General features: G+C 43.1%; 1 protein-coding gene and 1 non-coding gene across 4 annotated transcripts in view; one reads left to right on the forward strand and one right to left on the reverse strand.

Moving 5' to 3' along the window:
- Positions 1-25,422, reverse strand: part of LOC126412356 (tyrosine-protein phosphatase non-receptor type 9) — a 796,012-nt gene that overhangs the window by 613,289 nt on the left and 157,301 nt on the right. The window lies entirely within an intron of this gene.
- On the forward strand, positions 6,015-6,088 carry Trnat-cgu (transfer RNA threonine (anticodon CGU)). Its single transcript has one exon. It is a non-coding gene; the product is annotated as a tRNA-Thr (tRNA).

Genomic DNA, 25,422 nt, shown 5'->3' on the forward strand with positions numbered 1-25,422 from the left:
TTAAGTGTTCATTTCTCCCGCGCACTGTTCGAGAGTGGAACAGTAGAGAAATAGCTTCGAGGTGGTCCGATGAACCTTCTGCCAGACACTAAACTGCGAACTTCAGAGCAGTCAGGTAGACGTAGACGTACAGGGTTTTATCATGACGAATCATCTCTCTTATATGGTATAGAAGGAGTTGTTAAGCAGAAACATTACACCTTTAGTCTACATCTGAAAACACTTCGGCTCTATGTCAGACATTTTACTTCTATGGGTAGATTGGAAAACAGTCTTCTAGCTGCTTATTTTACTCCTTTCCGTGCCAACGTTAGATTCATTAAAGGGTAATCCGGATAATGTGTCCTTCTGGTGCTGAAATTGTGAATATCTCTGTTACTCTCAAACTTGGATGAACTGATAATAACAAATTTCGTAAGTGAATAAATGTACTTTGAGGCTGCAATTAATATTCCCTGATGCTTAAAGAGATACCCGACACAAGTAAACATCCTACGTAATTCTAATTACTTTGTTTTATGCAGTGAATACTTTTTTCCTATGCCAGGAGTTACCACAAAATATTATTCCGTAAGATGAATGAAAATATGTTAACTTATTGACTTCTATATCCCCCAACTTGACAAATATTCTTATCGCAAAGTCAGTCGAACCTAATGTTTAGCCAGTCTGCTGTATGGTTTTTACAGTGTACGTTTTCATCAACATGCACACTTAACAACTTTCAATTTCTACCCTGTTTATTATTTCTCGGTGGTATATAGTGCGTTAACTGGAGGTTGTGCTTTTTTTTTTTTCAAAATTTAGAGCTAGCCCATTTGTCAGAAACTATTCAGTAGTCCACAAAAACATCACTGACTATTTTCTCTCCTGATACTTCATTGCTCAGCTTCACAACAATGCTGGTATCATCTGCAAACAGGGTTGATTCTGCTTCCTAATTTAAATGAGATGGCAGATATCTGTTAAACTACATATTCCAGAAAAACTTTAGTTCTCTAATAGAATATTATGACTGACAAAATCCAATACTTTCGACAAGTCGCAGACGATCCCAATTGCCGATATTTTATCATTTACAGATTTTATTATGTGGTCAGTAAATGTATAAATAGCTGATTCAGTAAAATGGCCCTTTTGAAATCCAAACTGCCACTAGATAAGTACCGATTACTACACAGGCGAATAACAACCCTGAACCACACTAATTTTAGTAAACGATTGACATATGCGGCGTCACCGTTTTTATAAATAGGCCTAACGATGGTATATTTCAACTTTTGGGAATACACCGTGAGTTAACGATGCATTACGTAAATAACTAAGAATATTACATATCATAAGGCAACAACTTTTTGTGTGTAGCAATACACAATTCAGTGTATTGTTTTCTTTTCTCTTCTGAGCTATTTGCACCAATCTTCTCATCTATATTTAAAATGTAATTATTAAAACATCTGTTCCACATGAATCTTCTTTCATAACGCTCCCATTCCCTTTAACAGGAATAATGTCAAATTCAACGACTTTTTTCCCTGTCTCTCTTTCAACAATGTTCCCTACTGATTTTATCTTATGCTCTGATTTCTCAATTTCTGACAAAATGTGCATACTCCTGGAATTAGTACTACTTTTCTTAATGTGTTAGAGTGCTGTTTATAATAAAAAAGCATTTCTAGTGACTACTTGTTCTGGCTATTTTGTACACGTCCTTTTTTCTTTATGAAGGTACTCTGATATCTTTAATGACACAAGGTTTCTTTAACAACATGATATTATTACATTTAATTTTCTTCTGAGGAAAAATACTTTCAAAAATGCGTGCTAACTCATTAAGAAATACATCTGAGTTACAGTTATGCTCTTTGTTCACTACATACCAGCCAACATGTTTAAGCTTTCTTTAAAATATGCATAGTTTTGTCATTAATCAGCCTCACTGTACAAGGAGCTAAATTCTATGACGTTACTAACATTGCTTTATGTTCTAACAATACGTTCATCACCGGATAGGCTTGTGTCTCTGTAACTTGTGCTTGTTGAATTAACAGGTTATCTAAAATAATATCTTAATGTCATAAACGCGGGTAGGAACATTTATGCCCATCACCAAATTGTAAATGGTTGAAAGCATGTATAGATAACTTTATCTGTCAGATTCGTTCAAGAAATGCACATTAAAATCACCACAAATTACTAATACTTCCTTCAGTCTGACAGAGAGCACAAAAATTCATCATTCAATCTTCTCAAAAAGACTGCCACCGAGAAACCGAGATTGTCTGAAATGACAGGCAGTTTCTTACGCCTGGACTCTCTTCCTTTTACAACAACACCAACAAATGCCAATCGGACCGCACTGGCAGTGTAACAACACGGAGATGCTGCCTTTAGAGACGTGGATGTTGCTATAGTTACGATTACCAAGGGTACGCCGACCGCGTAGAACGAACTAAATACTGCAGTACTGTCGTATTATTGAAACGAATCGGTTCGGAAGAAGCAAAGAGAATGTGCCATGAAGCTTCCGCCAATGTCCGTATCGTTTTTCTGTGGCTGGTCCGTTTGCAGCTGTGACCCCAACAGAGCACGCCACGCGTAAATACAAGCTCTGCAGGGCTCGTCCGTGATTTATGTCTGCACCCGGCAAGCTTTTTCGACGTGACTCAGTGACGAGCTACAAAAAACGAGTCCAGAGTTGTCTTGCAAGGCATCGCGACTTGTGCTACCGTCGCGACGACAGAGGAAAGTAGCAGCCGCAGACGGATGGGAAGTATGTGCCACTGCAACTGACTTGGAATCTAATGAGCCCTGTATCACCGCTGGGTTTTACTTAGTTCCAACAGAAAAAATAATTGTTCAGAACTGGGAGATTCCACAATGGATCCGATCAACAGTTTACTCCCTATCTTTGTGTAATCACCAGTACATTTTTGTTGATACACTGGGGCGCAAAGCTTAAAGACGAAAGTAGCTTTCGCATGGTGTTTCTGTCAAGTTCAAATGGCTCTGAGCACTATGGGACTTAATATCTGAGGTCATCAGTCCCCTAGAACTTAGAACTGCTTAAACCTAACCAACCCAAGGACTTCACACACATCCATGCCCGAGGCAGGATTCGAACCTGCAACCGTAGAGGTCGCGCTGTTCATGACTGAAGCCCATAGAACCGCTCGGCCACACCGGCTGGCTTCTGTCAAGTACAATAGTTCGATGAAACTAGGACCATACATAGTACGAAACTGCAGTGCATCTTCCCAACGCAACCCACACATTCTCGATAGGATTTAAGTCGGCGGAAAGAACAGGCCAGTCCATTCGCCGAATATCCTCACGTTCCATAGAGATCCTCCACTGACAAAGTGCCTATTGGCTTCTGTCTCGGGTTCTTCGGCCGACATTCATCTAATGATTTTACTGACGTTTCGCCAGCATGAGTGGCTGGCATTGTCAGAGCTTCACCCTCCATTGACGGTGGTGAACTGTAGCCGAGCTCGCGGGCGCAGACTATATGTACCTGGCGCGCCAACGTCCGAGAGCTTCTCCGCGGTCATTTCCGTTGCGGTTCTTCTCTTACTACCTGCGACGACCGTTCGCTGCAGTACCGGAAGCCAGGATCCGTTTACCTTGAGGCTTTCCTCTTTCTTGTTCAAACTGTTCGCGTGTTTTTGTATTTCTACAGCTTCTCTGAACAAGCGCGTGTGATAGTGCTTCTCTACAGCCAGAACTTCCGTGTCGGCGAATTTTATTACGTGGTCGGTCTCAGTGCGTGCTCTGCCACGGTCGATTTCTCCACCTGCCCCAACCTGCAATGTCGCTTATGTTATTTGATCCTGGTGTTGATTGATCGTCCACTCATTCCGACATAAACTTTTCCGCGTGTGCATGATATACGGTACATTCCCGACATTGCAAGTGGGTCCCTTTTCTCATTTGCCAATCTAAGACACTCTTTGATCTTCCTTGTCAGTTTGAAAATCGTCTTTACGCTGTGTTTGCGAAATAATACGGCCAATTCTGTCCGTCACTCTGGGAATGTATGGCCGAAAGGCCGTACCCGACATTTCTTTTTCTGATTCCTTACTTCGTCGTGTGTTTTGCTCTGTTGCACTTCTAATATGACTTGTGGAGTACCCATTGCTCCTCAGAACACTTTCCAGGTGTTGCATTTAGCGTCTAAGGTGCTGCGGCTCCCATATTCGTTCTGCTCGCGTTACGAACGTATTAATCATGCTTCTTTTCTGGCTCAGGTGGTGGTTTGATAGTTTGTGCAGGTACCGGTCCGTGTGTGTCGGTTTTCGATATACGCTGTGTCCCAGGTTTTCACCATCCCTTGTAACCAGCACATCAAGAAATGGCAGTTTCTTGTCCTTTTCTACTTCCATGGACGAACATGTGAGTCGCAGCACCTCAACAAGTGGCCACGAAAGCCAACTCAATTTTGTAGATCCTCCACTTGCGCTGTTCGATGCTGTGGCGTATTATCATCCATAAAAATGAAGTAAAGGCCGAACGCACCCCTGAAAAGCTCCAAATGCGGATTATGTGCAGTATCATAATAATGTTGATTGGTGAGTGTACCGTGTTCAAAGATTTGGAAGTCAGTACGTCCATGCAACATAGGACCTACCTAAGCCAAAATATCTGGACCATCATAACGATCGTGTTCCACTATGTTCATCGGTGCATTAAGTGTTTCCACCACTCTCCATATGAGGGTACGTCCAAGATCATGTCGAACATGATCGTTTTGGTGCTCCAAATGTGAATGTGTGCGGAGAAATCTTTGAACATGGTACATCCACTGGTCAACGGTATTATGACACTGAACTACTTTCCCATGTGCGCCTTTTTTACGGTGGTATGCGGCTCTGACTTCCTTTCCGTGGTAGATGCTGCGTGACCGCATCGAACAGCGGTGGTGGAGCAGTTCTTGGAACGAGAATATATTCGGCGAATGGACTGGCCCGCCCCTTCTCCCGACTTACATCTCATCGAGCACGTGTGGGTTGCGTTGGGGAAGAGTTATTGCAGCACGTCGACACGCACCACCGACCATAGAGCAGTTGTCAACGGCGCTAATGGAGGAATGGAACGCCCTACCGCAAGATCTCCGTACCAACCTTGTGACGACCGAGGGAGCACATTGCAGAGGAATGCACTGACGTCCATGGTGATTACACACCCTATCAAGAACCATACCCTGCCTTCGGTAGCGTCCTGGGGATCTTCATGAATCGCAGAGACATCAGTGTAGTTTTTGTCTTTGAATAATAGTGTCAATTCCGTTCGTATCACTGTGTATTTCTTTCAGTTACCTTGTGATCCCTACTGTAACAGGTCTTTCTATGCATGGTCCAAGTTTCACCGATCTGTGTTACTTGGCAGTGTCACATTACGCGAAAGTTGTTTTGCACACCACTATACGAGATCTGTTTAAAAAAAATTCCAGAACAAATTATAATTAAATGAAACCCTCAGCTGCCGACAGGTGTTGTTGATATACCTCGATGGGGACAGCTGAAAATGTGTGCCCCGACCGGGACTCGAACCCAGGATCTCCTGCTTACGTGGCAGACGCTCTATCCATCTGAGCCACAGAGGACACAGATGAATAGAGCGACTGCAGGGACTTATCCCTTGCACGCTTCCCGTGAGACCCACATTCCCAACTGTCCACAATTCTACACATGTAATGTACCTAATAGATATTTGCCCATCCACTCATTACGTGCGCGCACTTTGGCGATTCCCGTAAGAGTTCGGGCAACCCGTGCGCATTCCCACAGACGAAGGTCAATGGCTGGGTGGTCTTTAACCATATATATGAAGACAGTAACTGTTCTCGAAAGAACAGATACTATTGATGACCGTACAGCTTTCTCTAGAATAAATGATAATTAACTGTACCTAATAGGTACATTACAAATATAGAATTGTGGACAGTTGGGAATATGGCTCTTACGGGAAGCGTGCAAGGGATTAAGTCCCTGCAGTCGCGCTATTCATCTGTGTCCTCGGTGGCTCAGATGGATAGAGCGTCTGCCACGTAAGCAGGAGATCCTGGGTTCGAGCCCCGGTCGGGGCACACATTTTCAGCTATCCCCATCGAGGTATATGAACAACACCTGTCGGCAGTTGAGGGTTTCAATTAATTATCATTTATTCTAGAGAAAGCTGCACGGTCATCAACAGTATCTGTTTTTTCGAGGACAGTTACTGTCTTCATATAAATTCCAGAACAATCGTAATTTCGCGCCAATGGTGCGTTGGTGCGAAACACGGTTGGCATCCCTGCACACGCTTGTGTTTAATGTGTAACTGCCGGGAGTTTCATTGTTATATGTCCGTTAGTTATTGACTGTTAGTGGTGTATTGAGTATAACGTTGTGTCGCACAATTTGCGAACTTCGAGATGTCAGAGTTTGAAGAGCAGCGCGTCTGCATTAAATTTTGCGTGAAACTCAACAAAACCTGTGTAGATACACACAAAATGATGCAGAAGCCTAAGGTGATGAGTGCTTAAGCCGTGATCGATGTTACGAAAGGTTCACATGGTTTTAAAAGGCCCGGAGGGATGTTGAAACATGACCTTCGTTCGGGACGCGCTTCGACGACTACCGACGACGCTCATGTTAGGAACATCAACGAAATTGTGCGTGGCAATCGAAGACTGTACGAGAGGTTGGAGAAGAATGTAACACTTCCGTTGGATCCTGTCATGAAATCCTGACACAGCATCCTGGAATGCCTCGTGTTGCCGCCAAGTTCGTCCCACGGCTCATGAGTCGAGACCAGAAAGACCTTCGCCTCGCAATCTGTGAAGCGCTTTTGTATCGGCAAATGAGGACGGTATGTTACTTAAGAGAATCATAACTGGCGATGAGACGTGGGTCTACGGTTATGATGTTGAGACCAAGGTTTAGTCTTCGCAATGGGTCGGGAAAGGTTCTGCAAGACCAAAAAAAGAAGGATTAGTTCATCATGAATTCGTGCCACAGAGACAAACTGGTAATCGATAGTACTATCGAAATGTGTTGCGACGCCTGCGAGAAAATGTGAGAAGGAAAAGGCCTGAAATGTAGCAAGGCAATTCATGGCTCTTGCATCACGATAACGCATCCGCATACTCATCCCTGTTGGTACGTATCCATTGCACAAAAAACGATATCACTGGGCAAAACCCTCGGTACGCTCCTGACCTAGCCCTTGCGGAATTTTCTTTTCATTTTCGAAGTTGAAAACCCCGTTGAATGGAAAATGGAAATGAGCGTTTGGCGTCTTTGGGCGAAGGCCCCTTACGGGGCAGGTCCGTCAGCCTTGGTGCAGGTCTTATTACATTCGACGCCACATTGGGCGACCTGCGCACCGGATGGGGATGAAATGATGATGAAGACAACACAACACCCAGTCCCTGAGCGGAGAAAATTCCCGACCCACCCGGGAATCGAAACCGAGCCCCTTAGGACGGCAATCCGTCACGCTGACCACTCAGCTATCGTTGAATGGACGAAGATTTGCAACGATAGACGACATAAAAGAAAACAAGAGGCGTAACAAGACATATTCCGGAACTGGAAACGGAGTTAGCAGCGGTGTACCAGTAGTGGAGGAGAGTATTTCGGATATCATTCAAAATAAGTAAAAGGTAAGCGTAGAAAAATTTTGTGGACAAACTTCCGCACGGCCGCGTGGTTTGGGGCGTCATATCACGGACTGCGCAGCCCCTCCCGCCGGAGGTTCGAGTCCTCCCTCGGACATGGGGGTGTTTGTTGTTCTTAGTATAAGTTAGTTTAAGTAGTGTGTAAGTCTAAGGACCGATGACCTAAGCAGTTTGGTCCCTTAGGAATTCACACACATTTGAACATTTGAAACTTCCGGAATTTTTTGAACAGTCCTCTAGTTCCACTCCAAAAAACGGCAATCGGCTCTCGCGCATCCCGCTTGTTCATTTATTTTGTAGTGAAGAAATAACACGAGAGACAGTTGACTTTTAGGTGTGCGCACAACGCCCATTGGCGTTTCTCAATCGATTACGTCTGTCGGAATATGACTGGTAAGTAATTTACAGGATATGTACGAGGGTTGCCCAGGAAGTACTGTCCCATATTTTTTTCTCAGCTGATAACATTACGAATGCGTAACATTACGTATGAATTCTTTAAAGCTTCCACAGTGCGCACGCAATAGTGTAGCCGCTGCAATATTTCAAAATGGCGTCTGTAAATAATTTATGATACAAAAGGCGTGTCCTCAATGAATTTCTCACTGCGGGGAAACAAATTGCAGCGAACAACCACGCACGTTTGTGTGAAGTCTGTGGAGCACCTGCAGTCGACAGGAGTACAATTGATCGCTGGATACAGAGGGTGAGGCCGTCACAGGAGCTCCAGGATTTGCAGCGAGCGCTGTCACCAAACACGGCTGTCACACCAGGCATGTTGCAACGTGCTGAGGTTCTCGTTGTTTTTAACATCTACGTTGTTGTGTTCTTTTCTGTACGTCACGTGGTGTGCTTCAACTGTTTGTACATGTGCAGTTCACTAAACTGTATGATTTGTAGGCACATATTCGTAAAGTTACACATCAAACGACGCCACACACACTGAAGTGACGAGAGAACTTATCACAGGCAAATTACACAGTCCTTCTTTTATGAAAATGTTATCTGAAGGTTCAATGCACGCAATATGAAACATGTACTAGGAGTGGCGTGAGGCACCGTACTAGCTCGTATGTTAACAAAATATCTCAGGTTCTTTTTGCATTGCAATTTCATTCAAAATTAACACTGCTTTACTGAAATGAGTTCGAGAAAGAAATATTCTTGTTTGGCATATTTATCACTGATCATTTCGGAGTAAGATAATTTCTGTGAATTTACGTAGCTACGACAAAAGATAGCCGTTATGCAGCAACCACAAGAATTCAACAAAAACTACTATTAATCTTTGCAAATAAATTAAAATGACACTGACGTTAAATAGTATAATTAAAATGCAAACTTGGATATTATTTCTGCGGCTCTGCGCCATTTAATATTGAAACTATTCAAATAAAACGTTGCAGCCGTGCAAATGGCCGACAACACTCAATCACAGGCTCGCGCTGTATTGCGCGTTCTGGTACTCTGAAAAAATAAATCATTTGTTTCCTAACATGTAGGAATGCTAAAGATACATAAATACCGGTTTTAAGAGCAAATACGCACAGGTATTTAACAAAAATGCAACATAAGTACACTTACAATGTCTCTCACGTTTATCCTCATCCAAGATCACGGTCAGAGTAAGAAATTACATCAAAAAATTCGACTGTTTCACAAATATTAATATTTTTAACATAGAACAAAAGAATAATATAAACAATAAATCGATACTGATTCTAAATACAATTACGTTGAATGACAAATGTTTTTTTTCTGTACATTGTTACGTACGTCTTTCAAGAATCATAAAAGTCTTAATTCATTGCACTGTTCGTAATTCCTTATGAATAAATTCTGTTCTCCCCAGGGCAACAGTACATCTTTCGCAAGGAACGGCGTGTTACTATTCGGCTGTTGGAGCTGCTGATGTTAATCAACGAAAGAAGTGTAGATGCAATTAGTCGCGGTCTTGGATACTGAGAAGTGTGCGCAAGATGGGTTCCACGTTATCTTAAGGTGGGGCACAAATTTCGGAGAAACAAAATTTTCTGAGGTGTTGGAACGTTGTGAAGCTGAAAGGGTGGCCCAGATTGTGACGGGTGATGAAAGCTGGGCTCACCAATTTGCAATTTGTGTTAGAAACAACAAGGCAATCGATGGAATGGTGTTGTCCTTACTCCTGACAGGAAAAAAAAAAGTCTAAGCAACTGCTTCTGCCGGTAAGATGATGATGATGACTGTATTTTGGGAGTGTGACAGTGTGATTCTCGTCGATCTGACGCCAATGGGCTGTACCATTAATTCGAAGGCATACCTGAACACATTAACCACACTTAAGAAGCGTTTCGAGTGACTTCGCCGTCAAAACAATCCGGGGGATGTTTTGCTTCATCACAATAATGCTCGCCCTCACACTGAACACACCACTAAACAAGCTTGGAGCAAGCTACCTCATCCACCCTGCTGTCATACCTGACTCCCTCAGACTTCCACTTGTTTGGGCCATTAAAAGATGCCATTCGCGGAAGACATTTTGAGGATGACGAGGAGGTGATTCCGCAGTTAAGAAAGGGCTTCGTGACCAGAATAAGGACTGGTACCGCAGGGCATAAACGCCCTTGAGTTACGATGGAGGAAGATCACAGAACAGGAAGGATATTACATAGAAAAATAGGGTGTGTATAAAAACATCATTCTCTCATGTGTGTCGTTTCCATTGTGTGGAATGAATTGTGGGGAAAAAAAGGTGGGGCTTCACTTTCTGGGCGGCGCTCGTATACATTTAGAAACAAAGTAAATATCTACATCTACATGGATACTGTGCAAATCACATTTAAGTGCCTCGCAGAGGGTACATGGAACCACCTTCACATTTCTCTATTATTCCAATCTCGTATAGCGCGCGGGAAGAATGAACACCTATATCTTTCCCTACGAGATCTTATTTCCCTTACTTTATCTTGGTGATCGTTCCTCCCTATGTAGGTTGGTGTCAACAAAATATTTTCGCATTTTGAGGAGAAAGCTGGTGATTGGAATTTCGTGAGAAGATGCAGTCACAACGAAAAAAGCCTTTCTTTTAACGATTTCCAGCCCAAATCCTGTATCATTTCTGTGACACTCTCTCCCATATTTCGCGATAATACAAAACGTGCGTATTTCTTTGAACTTTTTCGATATACTCCGTGAGTGCTATCTGGTAAGGATTCCACACCGCACAGCAGTATTCTCAAAGATGACGGACAAGTGTAGTGTAGGCAGTCTCCTTAGTAGGTCTGTTAAATTTTCCAAGTGTCCTGCCAATAAAATGCAGTCTCTGGTTAGCCTTCCCCACAACATTTTCTGTGTGTTCCTTCCAATTTAAATTGTTCGTAATTGTAATTCAAAGGTATTTAGTTGAATTTACGGTTTTTAGATTAGACTGATTTATCGTGTAACCGAAGTTTAACGAATTTCTTTTAGCACTTATGTGGATGACCTCACACTTTTCTTTATTCAGGGTCAAAAAAATGTTCAAATGTGTGTGAAATCTTATGGGACTTAACTGCTAAGGTCATCAGTCACTAAGCTTACACATTATTTAACCTAAATTATCCTAAGGACAAACACACACACCCATGCCTGAGCGAGGACTCGAACCTCCGCCGGGACCAGCCGCACAGTCCATGACCGCAGCGCCTGAGACCGCTCGGCTAATCCCGCGCGGCTATTCAGGGTCAACTGCCACTTTTCGCACCATTCAGATATTTTTCCTAAATCGTTTTTCAGTTTGTTTTGATCTTCTGATGACTTTATTAGTCGATAAACGACAGCGTCATCTGCAAACAACTGAAGACGGCTGCTCAGATTGTCTCCCAAATCGTTTATATAGATAAGGAACAGCAAAGGGCCTTTAAAAGAAATTATTATCTAATGACTGAAAATTTATGGCATTTTTTGTGTCCCATTTTGAGGTCCTTGCCCCCACAATTTTTTAAATCACCAGCCAGTAAGCCCCGATTTTTTGAAAAAGGGGTCTGGCAATAGTACACATTGGCACACTTTCGCAAGAAACACTACGACACAATGCAGCATTATGGAGCTTGCGCTTCTTGACGCATGAATAGCGATTCAGATGCAGATATTGGTTAAGACTTTGTAACTATCCACTTGTAGTATGTTAGCACTAAAAGTTAGGAAATAGCATGCAAAAGGCAACAAAGAATGACAGCCTCAGTGTAAGTGCTCCTCGTCACCGTTTACATGATTTTTAGGCTGAAGGCGAAGAGGTAGACCACACTACAATAAGGTCTCGCTTGTCTCTATCATTTGGCCTCGATGTCCGACTACCGTTATGCTTAGAAGATAATGATTTCCTCTGTTTGTTGCCGGTCGTCGTCAGAGTCAACACAGCACTTCTATCAAGATCAACAAGGCTGACCGTTTTCGTGACTGGTAATCCAGCAAGACGGACCCCAACAATCATGCGATCATACTCTTAACATGTCAGAGGTGAGCATCGAATGATACTGGGAGTGCAAGCCAATGTGTCACAGTGAAACAGATCACCGTTCGCTTTAATAAAGTGGTAACTAAACTCATTTCTACGTCAGCTGCTTCGCGAGCTTTTTAGCATATGGTCTTCTGGAGGAGATGGATACGTTTGAATCCATGGTAACTACACCTTATAGATGTCAAATACTCGAATCTGCTCGGCGGTATCTGAGTTGGAGTGCTGCTGGTTGGAAATAAGTCGCTTCCTCCGACGCAATACGTTTCCTGCTTCCGACCATTCATGGAAGTCGGCGCGTCCGGGAAGAATATTTCTTTAACTCTTTCTCAAATATAAGGCAAAAGGTACTGGTGGACACGCAATGGGTTTTATTGTTTTATTTAGCCTGACAGATTATTCCCCTCAGGCGATATGTTTTCGTGATATTATCCTACACCATTAACCCACGTCAAAGCTGCTCTTTGATTTACTTGGTTACGACTCCATAATCGAAAGCTGTAACTTACTGGTACCTACAGAGAGGATGGGCTCTTCAATAGGGCTCGAAATGTCCACAAGTGAACAAAGCGGCACGACTCAAAGGTGTTTACTGCAGTACAACACCTCTGGAAGAAAGGAAGATTAGTATCTATTGTTCCATCGATGATGAGATCATTAGAGACAGAACAAACCCTCGGATTGTACGCAATGGGAAAGGAAACAGATCATGTTCTTTTCGAGAGACCCATTCCGTTCAACACACATTGGTAAATATGGGGTTAAGGAAATAAGGGCAAATAAGTGTTCGTGTTGAATCAACGACATCAACAACCATGTTTGCAGTTGGCACAGAGTCATCGACATTAGACCATAGACCAATGGAAACTTGTTGCTTAGTCGAACCAGGTTTCATTTCAGAGGTGAGTCCGGATACGCCATTTTCCAGGCAAACGGCTCCAGGCCGACTGGGGTAGTATTATGCTATCGATAACATTCACCTGGGCTTCCATGGGATCTCTGGTAGAAATCGAAAGCACCATGACCGCTGTCGACATCGTGAGCATTACCGCGGACCACCTGCATCCTTTCGTTCTCGATGTCTTCCCTGATGGTGACGCCATCTTCCAGCAGGACAACTGACCGTGTCGCAAGACCGGAATCGGGCTACAGTGGTTTGAGGAGCATGACGGCGAACTCACGTTACGTCTTGGCCACCAAATTTGTCTCGCCTGAATCCGATGGAGCAGATCTGGACCGCCAGTTCGCTCCTACAAGCCACAGGCCCGTGATTTAAGGGAACTGCGTGAAATGTGTGAACATCTGGAGGATTTTTCGAATCCATGCCGCACAGCTGCTGTATTACGTTCCAAACGTGAACTAACATTCTATGGCGCCGGTGGTTACAATGTTACGGCTCGTGTATATTACACAACCATCTCAGCACCTCTACCGTCATGTTCGCCATGTGAATCCATACAGCACAGCAGGAGACGCCCGATGAGAAGTGTCAGCAGTAGAAGGCGTCAACTCCAGCAACACCTTCTAATTAAAAATACAGGCAAGACCTTCTAATTAAAAAGACAAACTGAAGTAGAAATGAAAGAGCTGGTAGGAGCAATCAAGTACTTTCATGACTTTAGGTTGGCACCATTGTGCTGAGAACTGCTGACGAATAATCACTGTTTTGTTTATAGCCTCAATATTGCATTAAGGTACACCCGTGGTCTAGGGACAGCGTCTTTGATTAGTAATCAAAACATCCTCACTCACAGGATCGAAATCCGCTACCGCTTAAATTCTGACAAAAAACATCAGACTTCCCGCATAAGAAGTCACCCTTATTCAGCCAACGGCCTTATCAAAGAGGGCGGAGGAGTGGATAGAAGTTCAGGGCATTCTCTTGCCCTTGGTGAGGAAAACTTCCCCTACAGGCGGAAGAATCAGCAATGATCGACGGCATGAGGACGCAGAAGGCAATGGGAACTACTGCATCAAGGAAACACAGTGTGTATCCAAAGGAGAAGGTTGGTGATCTCTCCAATGGCAAAAGATTCCGGACCAGTCCCTCATTCGGATCTCCGGAAAAGGATTGCCAGGGGGGAAGAACCACGAGAAAAAGGCTGAATAACCAACGGAAGGATTACGTTCTGCGACTCGGGGCGTGGAATGTCAGAAATTTGAACGTGATAGGGAAGCTTGAAAATCTAAAAACGGAAATGCTAAGACTCAGTCCAGATGTAGTGGGGCTTAGTGAAGTGAAAAGACAAGAAGACAAGGATTTCTGGTCAGATGAGTGCAGAGTAATATCACCAGCAGTAGGAAATGGCATAACAGGGGTAGAATTCCTTATGAATAGAAAGGTAGGACAGAGAATGAGTTACTGTGAACAGTTCAGTGATAAGATTGCTCTCATCAGAATCGACAGAAAACCAACACCGACAACAATAGTTCAGGTATACATGCCGACGTCGCAAACCGAAAATGAAGAGGTATAGAAAGTATACGAGAATATTGAACGGGTAATACAGTATGTAAAGGAAGATGCAAATCTAATAGTCATGAGCGACTCGAATGCGGTGGTAGGGGAAGCAGGAGAAAAACGGGTTACGGGAAATTATGGGCTTGGTACCAGGAATGAGAGGGAGGATAAGGTACTGGGAATGAGAGAGGAGAAAGACTAATTGAGTTCTGCAATAAATTGCAGCTAGTAACTGTGAATCTGCTCAAGAATCACAAGAGGAGAGGTAACCTTGGGAGAGGCCTGGGGATACGGGAAGATTTCAGTTAGATACATCATGATCAGACAGGGACTCCGAACTCAGATAATGGATTGTAAGGCGTACCCAGGATCAGATACAGACTCAGACCAAAATTCAGTAGTGATGTCGAGTAGACTTAAGTTTAAGAGACTGGTCAGGAAGAATCAATGCACAGTGAAGTTGGACACGGAAGTACTAGGGAATGAAGCGTTACACTTGAAGTTGTCTAAGACCATAGATACTGCGATAAGCAATAGCTCAGTAGGCAGTTTAGTTGAATAGGAATGGTCATCTGTAAAAAGAGCAATCACACAAGTTGAAAAGGAAAACATAGGTACAAAGATGGTAACTGCGAAGAAACCGTCGATAATAGAAGAAATACTTCAGTTGATAGATGAAAGGAGGATGGTCAAAATGTTCAGGGAAATTCAGTAATACAGAAATACTAGTCACTTAGGAATGAAGCAAATAGAAGTGCAGGGAAGCTAAGGCGAAAAGGCGACATGAAAACTGTGAAGAAACCTAAAAGGAAATGATGATCGGAAGGACTGGCTCAGCATTTGGAACTCAAAATAGTTTTAGATGAAATTAAAAGCAAGGGCGGTAGCATTAAGAATGCAAGGGGAATTCCATTGTGAATTGCAGAGGAAAGATCGGACTGGTGGAAAGAGTACACTGAAAGCCTCAATGAGGGGGAAGAGTTGCATGACGATGTGGCAGAAGAAACAGGAGTCGATATAGAAGAGATAGGGGATCCAGTATTAGAATCAGAATTTAAAAGAGCTTTGGAAGACGTAAGCTCCAATAACGCAGAAGCGACTGATAACATTCCAGCAGAATTTCTAAAGTCATTGGAGGAAGTGGGAACAAAATGATTACTAACTTTTATGTTTAGAGTATGTAAGTCTGGCGATAAACCATCTTACTTTCGGAAAAACATCATTCACACAATTCCGAAGGTTGCAAGAGCCGACAAGTGCGAGAATTATTAATAGCTCAAGCATCAAAGTTGCTCACAAAAATAACATGCAGACCAATGGAAAAGAAAACTGATGATGTATTAGACGCTGGTCAGTTTGGCATTAGGAAAGTTAAAGGCACTAGAGAGGCAGTTCTGATGTTGCGATTGATAATGAAAGCAAGACTAAACAAAAATCAAGTCTTTTTCATTGGATTTGTCGATCTGGGAATAGCGTTCGACAATGTAAAATGGTGCAAGGTATTCGAAATTCTGAGAAAAATAGGGGTAAGCTATCAGGAAGCAAGGGTAATATACAATATGTAAAAGATACAAGAGAGAACAGTAAGAGTGGAAGACCATGAACGAAGTGCTGGGGTTAAAAAGGGTGTGAGACAGGAATGTAGTCTTTCGCCCCTTACTGTTCAATCTATACATCGATGAAGCACTGAAAGGAATAAAACGAAGGTTCAAGAGAGGAATTAAAATTGAACTTGAAAGCATATCAATGATAAGATTCGCTGAGGGCATTGCTATACTCAATGAAAGTGAAGAAGTATTAACAGGATCTGCGGAATGGAATGAACAGACTCATGAGCACAGAATATGGCCTGAGAGTAAATCAAAGAGAGGCGAAAATAATGAGAAGCTTCAGAAATGAAAACGGAGAGAAATTTAACATCAGGATTGGTGATCACGGAGTACAAGAAGTTAAGGAATTCTGCTACCTAGATAGCAAAATAACTCACGACGGACGGAGGAAGGAGGACATAAAAAGCAGACTATAACTGGAAAAAAGGGCATTCCTACCCAAGAGGAGTCCACTAGTATCAAACATAGGCCTTAATTTGGAGAAGAAATTTCTGAGAATGTATGTTAGGAGCACAGCATTGTGTGATAGTGAAATGTGGACTGTGCGGAAAACCGAAACAGGAGACTCGAAACTTTTGAGATGTAGAGCTACAGAAGAATGTTGAAAACTGAATTGGCTGATAAGGTAAGAAATGACAAGGTTCTCTGTAGAATCGGCGAGGAAAGGAATATATTGAAAACACTGGGAACAAGGGATAATAGATCAGTTATGACATCAGGGATTAACTCCCAGGGTACTAGAGGGAGCTTAGAGGATGAAACTGTAGAGGAATGTATATATGGCGTGTCTGCATGAAGTTTCCACATTACCTGAACAACGTTCAGTGATTCGTTTTTTGTTTCAAAAATGTTCAAATGCGTGTGAAATCTTATGGGACTTAACTGCTAAGGTCATCAGTCCCTAAGCTTACACAATACTTAACCTAAGTTATCCTAAGGACAAACACATGCCCGAGGGAGGACCTCCGGCGGGATCAGTCGCTCAGTCCATGACTGGTGCGCCTCAGACCGCGTTTTTTGTTTCTGGAGGTTAAAAACCAGCTAAGATCCTTTGTCGAATGACTTTATAGTATGTTGACAGTTGTATGAATCGCAGAAATTTTTACAAGTGGGTAGAACAATGCAAAACCGGTCGAACTTCAGTAAGTGATTAGCAACATCTTGGTCGGCCAGTTGAACTTCTTCGCTTGATAATCGCACTGACGACATTATTTGTGAAGACCGACATACTATGTTTGAACATACAGCAAAAACAGTTACAATTTGTGTTTTCGCAGTTCATAATGTCACCAGGAACATGCTCAAGTGCAGCAAAACAAGTGCGAGGTGGGTCCCGAAAGAGTTAACTCAAGAACGCAAGAAACCATTGAAAAAACTGATTGGGAGATACTACTTCATCTTCCCTAAACTTCAGATTCGGCTCCTCCCGAATTGCATTTGTTTGGTTCATCACGTGGGAAACACAGTCCAGTAACAATGAGGCCAAACATTTGCGGGAAAGTGGCTCAAACAACAAGAAAAAAACTTCCTTACATCATGTATAAGAAAATAGCTCATCGTTGGAACATGTGTATTAATATTGGTGGGGATTATATTGAGAAGTAGTAAGAGGCTCATTTTGTAAAATGATACAGTTTTTCCCTTACAGATTTGTCTCTTTTAATTACTGAACGTTCCTAGTAAAATCAGTGTGTATTATATGTAATAAAAATGGGTGTAAGTGGTTTGTGTTGTTTGTTGGATGGGACTTTTAAAGTGGACTCTTAAGTCTAAGGGTATGTAAGGCGGAGTTACTGTAAATCACAGATAGCATCAACATTCGCTTTTGTGTCTAAAACAATGCGGGGACGTGCGTGGACCGAGTGCTGCCGTAGGCCGGACAGATCGCATCGCGGTTAGCGCCTGAGAAAACAGGAGTCACTGAGTGGCCACGGGGCGCAACTCATTTGCGTACAATGGGAACCACTGCAGAAGCGACGGTGCTGCGCGGATACACCAACGCGAGTCTGCGTGGGCCCGGTACTGGTACTTAGAGAACCAGGAAACAAAGAACACAGGTGATTGTTTACAAAATAGAATTATGTGGAAAAAGGCAGCTGGGAACTTCCAATGAGATCTAAATATATACATACACGCTGCAAGCCATTATAGACAACATAATGGAGCTACATCGTACCAGCTGAAACCTTAATTTGCCCGATTAATTATTACTGAACGTGGCATTTATACATTCTAAGACCAAAATAAACGACGCGCCACTTAGGAATTATCCAAATTGGAAGGAAAACGGTAGAGGTGATGGACATTTGCAGATAAACTAATCGTTCCAATTTCAGAAAAATTGGATGATTTATTTACGAGAAAGAGCTTCACAAATTGAGCAAGGCAGTAACATGTTGGTCCCCCTCTGGCCCTTACGCAAGTACCATGATTTATAGTGTTGTTGGATGTCCTCCTGAGAGATATCGAGCCAAATTCTGTCCAACTGGCGCGTTTCTCTTCTTCTTTTACTGTTCAACCCTGAGGTTGGTTTGCAGCAGAGCGCCATTCCTCTCTTCTGTCTGCCTTCCTCTTCATTTCCACGTATGTCTTACATCCATTGTCATTCATGATCTGTTGCATGTATGATATCCTTGGTCGCCCCCTCAATAGCTCCTTCTGCTATTGTTCCAATGATGTTGTGTCGTAGGATGTGCCCTACAAGTTTGTCTCTTCTTGTTTGGATGTGTGGATGTGCCTCCACAGAGACCTGGTTTCCTGTACTCTTCTAAGCACCTCTTCATTTGTTACTTTGTCTCTCCAGCTGATCATCATCCTTCTATAGCACCACATCTCCAGGGCCTCTAGCCGTCTTCTCTCTTCTCTTCCAATCATCCAAATTTCATATCCGTATAGGGCCACACTCCAAACGAAACCTTTCATGATACGTTTCCTTATTTTCAGACTGATGTTGTTGCTGATGAGTACGCTCCTTCTCCGATTAAATGCAATTTTGGCCTTTTGTATTTTGGTCGCAATTTCTTTCCGGCTTCTACCGTCTCTTGTGATTTTGCTTCCCAGGTAAGTAGATTCCTCTATCACTTCAAGCTCCTCTCATCCACATCTCATTCTCAAAGGTTCATATTCTGCTCCTGTACTCTTGTTCATTCTCATTCCATACTGATTGCATAGAATTTTTTCCATTGTTCTGAGGACTTCCTCTAGATCTTCTTTTGTCTCCGTGACTATAGCAATATCATCTGCATAACGTAGCATGTCTATCTTCCGCCCATTAATTTTGATCCGCCCCCCCCCCCCCCCTCAGTAGTATCTCGAACTTCGTTTACAGCTTCCTGGATGTAAGCACTGAATATAAGAGGAGAGAGAGCACATCCTTGCCTTATGCCTTTTCTAATATTCATGGTGACAGTTCCTTATCACTGCCACCTCATTCTTATAGAAGCTGGGTATCACGTGCGTTAGATCGTCAAAATCCCGACTTGGTTGGGGGGCCCTGGCCATACTGCCCCAAACATTCTCAATTGGGCGCCCTTGCTGCTCAAAGTAGGGCCGTCGGCACACGAACCGTGATCCAAACACTGAGCGTTGAGTGTCCTGAGTTTCAGACGTCATAGCGTGGAAAAGCACATTGGGGAGTCTTTCCGAACGTGTAAGGAAATATTTGGTGTGTCAGATATTGCGAATTTGCGCTTGGACGTTGACCAATGAGATGGCAAAACGCCACCTACGTCACGTGCACGCATCTTCCTTCAGGGCAGAGTTATGAGGCTCCATACTGGCCTTCAGTTGAAGCCCGTATGTGTATACAGGGTGGTCCATTGATCGTGAACGGGCCAAATATCTCACGAAATAAGCGTCAAAAGAACGAAACTTGTCTAGCTTCAAGGGGAAAACCAGATGGGGCTAACGTTGGCCCGCTAGATGGCGCTGCCATAGGTCAAACGGATATCAACTGCGTTTTTTAAAAATAGGAACCCCAATTTTTTTTATCACATACTCGTGTAGTACGTAAAGAAATATGAATGTTTTAGTTGGACCAGTTTTTTCACTTTGTGATAGATGTCGCTGTAATAGACACAAACATATGGCTCACAATTTTAGACGAACAGTTGGTAACAGGTAGGGTTTTTTAAATTAAAATACAGAACGTAGGTACGTTTGAACATTTTATTTCGGTTGTTCCAATATGAAACATGTACCTTTGTGAACTTATCATTTCTGAGAACGCCTGCTGTTACAGCGTGATTACCTGTAAATACCACATTAATGCAATAAATGCTCAAAATTATGTCCGTCAACCTATGCATTTCGCAATACGTGTAACGACATTCCTCTCAACAGCGAGTAGTTCGCCTTCCGTAAAGTTCGCACATGCATTGACAATGCGCTGACGCATGTTGTCAGGCGTTGTCGGTGGACCACGATAGCAAACAGCCTTCAAATTTCCCCACAGAAAGAAATCCGGGGACGTCAGATCCTGTGAACGTGCGGGCCATAGTATGGTGCTTCGACGACCAATCCACCTGTCATGAAATATGCTATTCAATACCGCTTCAACCGCACGCGAGCTATGTGCCAGACATCCATCATGATGGAAGTACATCGCCGTTCTGTCATGCAGTGAAAAATCTTGTAGTAACATCGGTAGAACATTACGTAGGAAATCAGCATACATTGCACCATTTAGATTGCCATCGATAAAATGTGGGCCAATTATCCTTCCTCCCATAATGGCGCACCATACATTAACCCGCCAAGGTCGCTGATGTTTGACTAGTCAACGGTTCGGACACTTTGATGATGCGTCCAGGATACCGAGCAGCATACGTAGCACACTCGGGCATTTTGATCACAATAGCCATACATCAACACCATATCGACCTTTTCCGCAATTGGTAAACGGTCCATTTTAACACGGGTAATGGATCACGAAGCAAATATCGCCCGCACTGGCGAAATGTTACGTGATACCGAGTACTTATACGTTTGTGACTATTACAGCGCCATCTATCACAAATCGAAAAAAGTGGTCCAACTAAAACATTCATTTTTCTTTACGTACTACACTAATATGTAATAAAAAAATGGAGGTTCCTATTTTTAAAAAACGCAGTTGATATCCGTTTGACCTATGGCAGCGCCATCTAGCGGGCCAACCATAGCGCCATCTGGTTTCCCACTTCAAGCTAGAGGAGTTTCGTCCTTTGTAGTTTTTTCGTTTGATGCTTATTTCGTGAGATATTTGGCCCGGTCACTATCAACGGTCCACCCTTTATATGCCGTTTCTGAGCACCAGTAAATTGAGGATCTCTCGAAAACCCGTCGTTAATTGTATGACTCGTCGTAGTAAAATGACGAGACAAGTAAATGACATGAAAAGTAATATTCGTGGTAAAAAAATTATTGTAACTTGCGTATTACGAGAATATGCCATTTCAAGGCAACAGCGTGTTGAGGGTCCATCAAAAACGCACTGTTCTTGGTATAATTCGTTATAATTAAATTTCAGTTGTTAATATAGCTACGATTAAAGCTTTGGAGACGTTAAGACGTGCTTGATGTTGTTACCCAACATTCTTGGTAGATTTAGCTCAATGATCAGCGTCCCAAATGTATAACGAAAAGTCTGATGTGTCGGTGGTTCGCGTCCCACTAGATCCAAATATGTTTTTCTAACCTTTACGTTTTTAATACGTTACGATACTTTCTTACTAGTTTAATAGTATATACCATAATTATTGATGGTATGTAAATATAAGTGCGCTCGTTTTGAGAATTGAAGTGCCGGCCGGTGTGGCCGAGCGGTTCTAGGCGCTGCAGTCTGGAACCGCGCGACCGCTACGGTCGCAGGTTCGAATCATGCTTCGAGCATGGATCTGTGTGATGTCCTTAGGTTAGTTTGGTTTAAGTAGTTCCAAGTTCTAGAGGAATGATGACCTCAGATATTAAGTCCCATAGTGCTCAGATTCATTTGAACCATTTGAATTTGATGTCTGAAATTGTTCGATTGGCTTAATCTAAAGGGCAGCTTGCACTGCTTGCAGAAGGTATTTTGCCCTTCTTTTCTTTTGAGTTTTTTAAATGACATGTAAAGATTTTGCTACTGAACAGGAACAGTGATTAAGTAAAAATGAGCTTAGGGTTTTACTAAAAAGTGAAAATGATGAAATAATTTTTGTCTTATATGGAGAACTATTGTAAATTTGTATCGCACAATTTTATGGACGTTTTATACGCCGATTTCTTATTGACTGGACATGGTACTTTCCATTTTACCTTGCATGATGTCCATGGATATTGAAGTTTTTATTTATGTATACTACGGACAGAACAATATGATTTCGTATGAACGAGGGAGAAAATGTGCGATTTAATAGAGCTAACTTCGGAATTTTACGCATGTCCATTTCGTCAATTGTGCGATTTACGAGCTAGATACAGCCGACAACTGCCGCTGGAGCGCGTTGCGATCGTGTATGCCAGTTGGGGCACAAGTACCACATACCCAGGTCGTATCGTTTCTGAGTGTTCAGCAGCACGTTTAACTCGACCCGCTCAACGTTGAGGTTCAAAAGCACGGTCCGTTTGCAGACGACATAAGGTTCGGCAAACTCGAAGACAAGCAATAGAAACTCTCGCCGTGTGCGGGCGGACATTATCTTGCTGAAATGTAAACTCAGGATGGCCTGGCATGAAGCGCGACAAGACGGGGCGTAGAATATCGTTGACGTACCGCAGTGCTGTACGGATGCTGCGGACGACAACGAAAGAGGTTCTCCTATAAAATTAAATGGCAGGCCAGACTATCACACATGGTTGCCGGGCAGTATGGCTGGCGACACTGTCTGCTGCGCCTCCAAACAAGTCTTCGCTGGTCATCAGGACTCATTACTGATGACAATTCTACTCCAGTCAATGAATTCCAGGCCACAAGAGCCTAATACCACTGCAAACGGGCTTATTTGTGTACAGAGGTGAACGCTAGTCGGTGCGAGGGGCGCCTTGAACTCAGCCCTCTCTTCCTGAGACGCCTGTTAATGGTCTTTCTGGTCACTGAACACCAGCTGCACGTCGGATCGATCATAATGATGAATCGGGGGCTCTGAGTGTCTCTCTGACGATTGCTCTGCCCTCAAGTTCTGTCGTCTCTCTATGTCGACCGCTTCCTTCTTGACGCTGTGTTCGGCCATGGTTCACCCATTGCTGCCAACATCAGCGCTTTGTGACGTCGCTCCTATTCAAACGTCGAGCGACTCGCCGATCACACCAACTGGCTTCTTTGAGTCCAACTACACGCCCTCTCTCAAATGCTGACATCTGCGTATATTCTTCACGTGCCTATATGCGAGGCATAGTCACTGTCCAACTAAGTACACGGAATGGAATTCGCAAATGCTTTATACCCTCGTATCAACACGTCCCCCTGTTCACTATCGTCGACGACTCCGGAGTGACATTGCGCTACAGCGTCACACATTCATCCATCGGTCACGAAAGTTTTCCATTTAGCATTTTTCGTCGATACCTGAATCAATATCAATTTGTGACCAATTTGCGTAACTCCGTGGTGCGTCCTTTTCTTTTAATTTTTTTTCTTAGTAGTATTTCAGCAATGGTAGAATAAAGGGAGCAAAACGATGCAGCTGAAAAGGGAGTATTACAGGGTTGTAGCCTATCTTCAAGGTTATTTAATCTGTAAGCAGTAACAGAAACCAAGAAGGAATTTAAAAAGGGGACTAAAGTACATGGAAATGAAATAACAACTTCGCGGTTTGCGATGATATTATAATTCTGTCAAAGTTGGCAAAGGGCTTGGTAGAGCAGTTCAACGGAAAAGACGGTGTCTTCAAAAGAGGTTATAAGATGAACATCAGAAATATATCAAAAGTAAGTGAATGCGGTTCAGTTAAATGCGGAGGTGCTCGTAGAATTAGAGTAGGAAGTGATACTGAAAGCAGTAGTCGAGTTCTACTATTTTTGCAGCAAAGTAACAGACGATGGCAGAAATGGGGAGGATAGAAACTACAGCCTGGCAAAAAAAATAATTTTTGAAAATGGAGAGATTGTTACCATCGATTATGAATTTAAATGTTTGGGAAACTTTTCTGGTGGTATTAGTACGGAATATATTCGTTTAACTAACCGAAACGTAGCCGAGAAGCAGTTCAGATAAGAAGAGAGTTGAAGCTTTTGGAATATGGTGCTACAGAAGAATATTGAAAATTAGATGGATAGATAGAATAACTAATGACGTGGTACTGAGTCGAAATGGAAAAAATTATGGCACAACTTAACTAAAATAAAGGAGCGGTTGACATCAAGCATCTTGAGGCATCAAGTAATCGTTAATTTGGTACTGGAAGGCAATGTGTGAGATGAGAAGGGGGGTGGGGCGACGAATTGTAGACGAAGACCAGAGTTCGAATACAGAAAGCAGGTTCAAATGGATGTAGGTTGCAGTAGTTATGTAGAGGTGAAGAAGCTTGCACAGGATACACCAGCGTAGAGAGCTACATCAAGTCAGTTTTCGGACTGAAGGCCTCAACAATGTCATCTGCGTTACCTCGCAAATAATTTAAACCTTACACAAAACAATTGTATCGCAGGCAGCTGGCTGCATCTAGAACAAATACGCCGTCACTAGTTTTGTGGAAACGAACAGAATTCCCCTGGCGATAAAGGAACATGCCCTCAAAAGACGTAGTTGATATTGTTATACGAGGGGCGTTCAATAAGTAATGCAACACATTTCTTTTCTCGACCAATTTCGGCTGCGAAAAACACGGAATTTGTTTGGGACACCGCAGAAAATTCCCGCTTCAGCCCCTATGGTTTCATGAAGTTCCCATAGGTGGCGGCACTAATGTACCCTTCAAAATGGCGCCTGTAATGGAGGTGCATTTCAAGCAGAGGGCTCTCACTGAGTTCCTTCTCGCGCAAAACCAGAGCATCGCATATATTCTTAGGCGCTTGCAGAATGTTTACGGAGACCTGACAGTGAACAAAAGTACGGCGAATCGTTGGGCGACGCTTCTCTCATCATCGCAATAAGGTCGCGGAAACCTGTCCCGACTCCCGCTTGCCGGCCAGGCGCACACAGCTCTGACTCCTGCAATGTTCGAACATGTGGACACTCTAAGTCGAGGTGACCGACGGATCACAATCAAACTCTTCGCTTCTCAATTGAATGTCTCTGTTGATAGCGCTGACACAA

Source organism: Schistocerca serialis, chromosome 7 (genome assembly GCF_023864345.2).
Source record: "Schistocerca serialis cubense isolate TAMUIC-IGC-003099 chromosome 7, iqSchSeri2.2, whole genome shotgun sequence".
NCBI lineage: Eukaryota > Metazoa > Arthropoda > Insecta > Orthoptera > Acrididae > Schistocerca > Schistocerca serialis.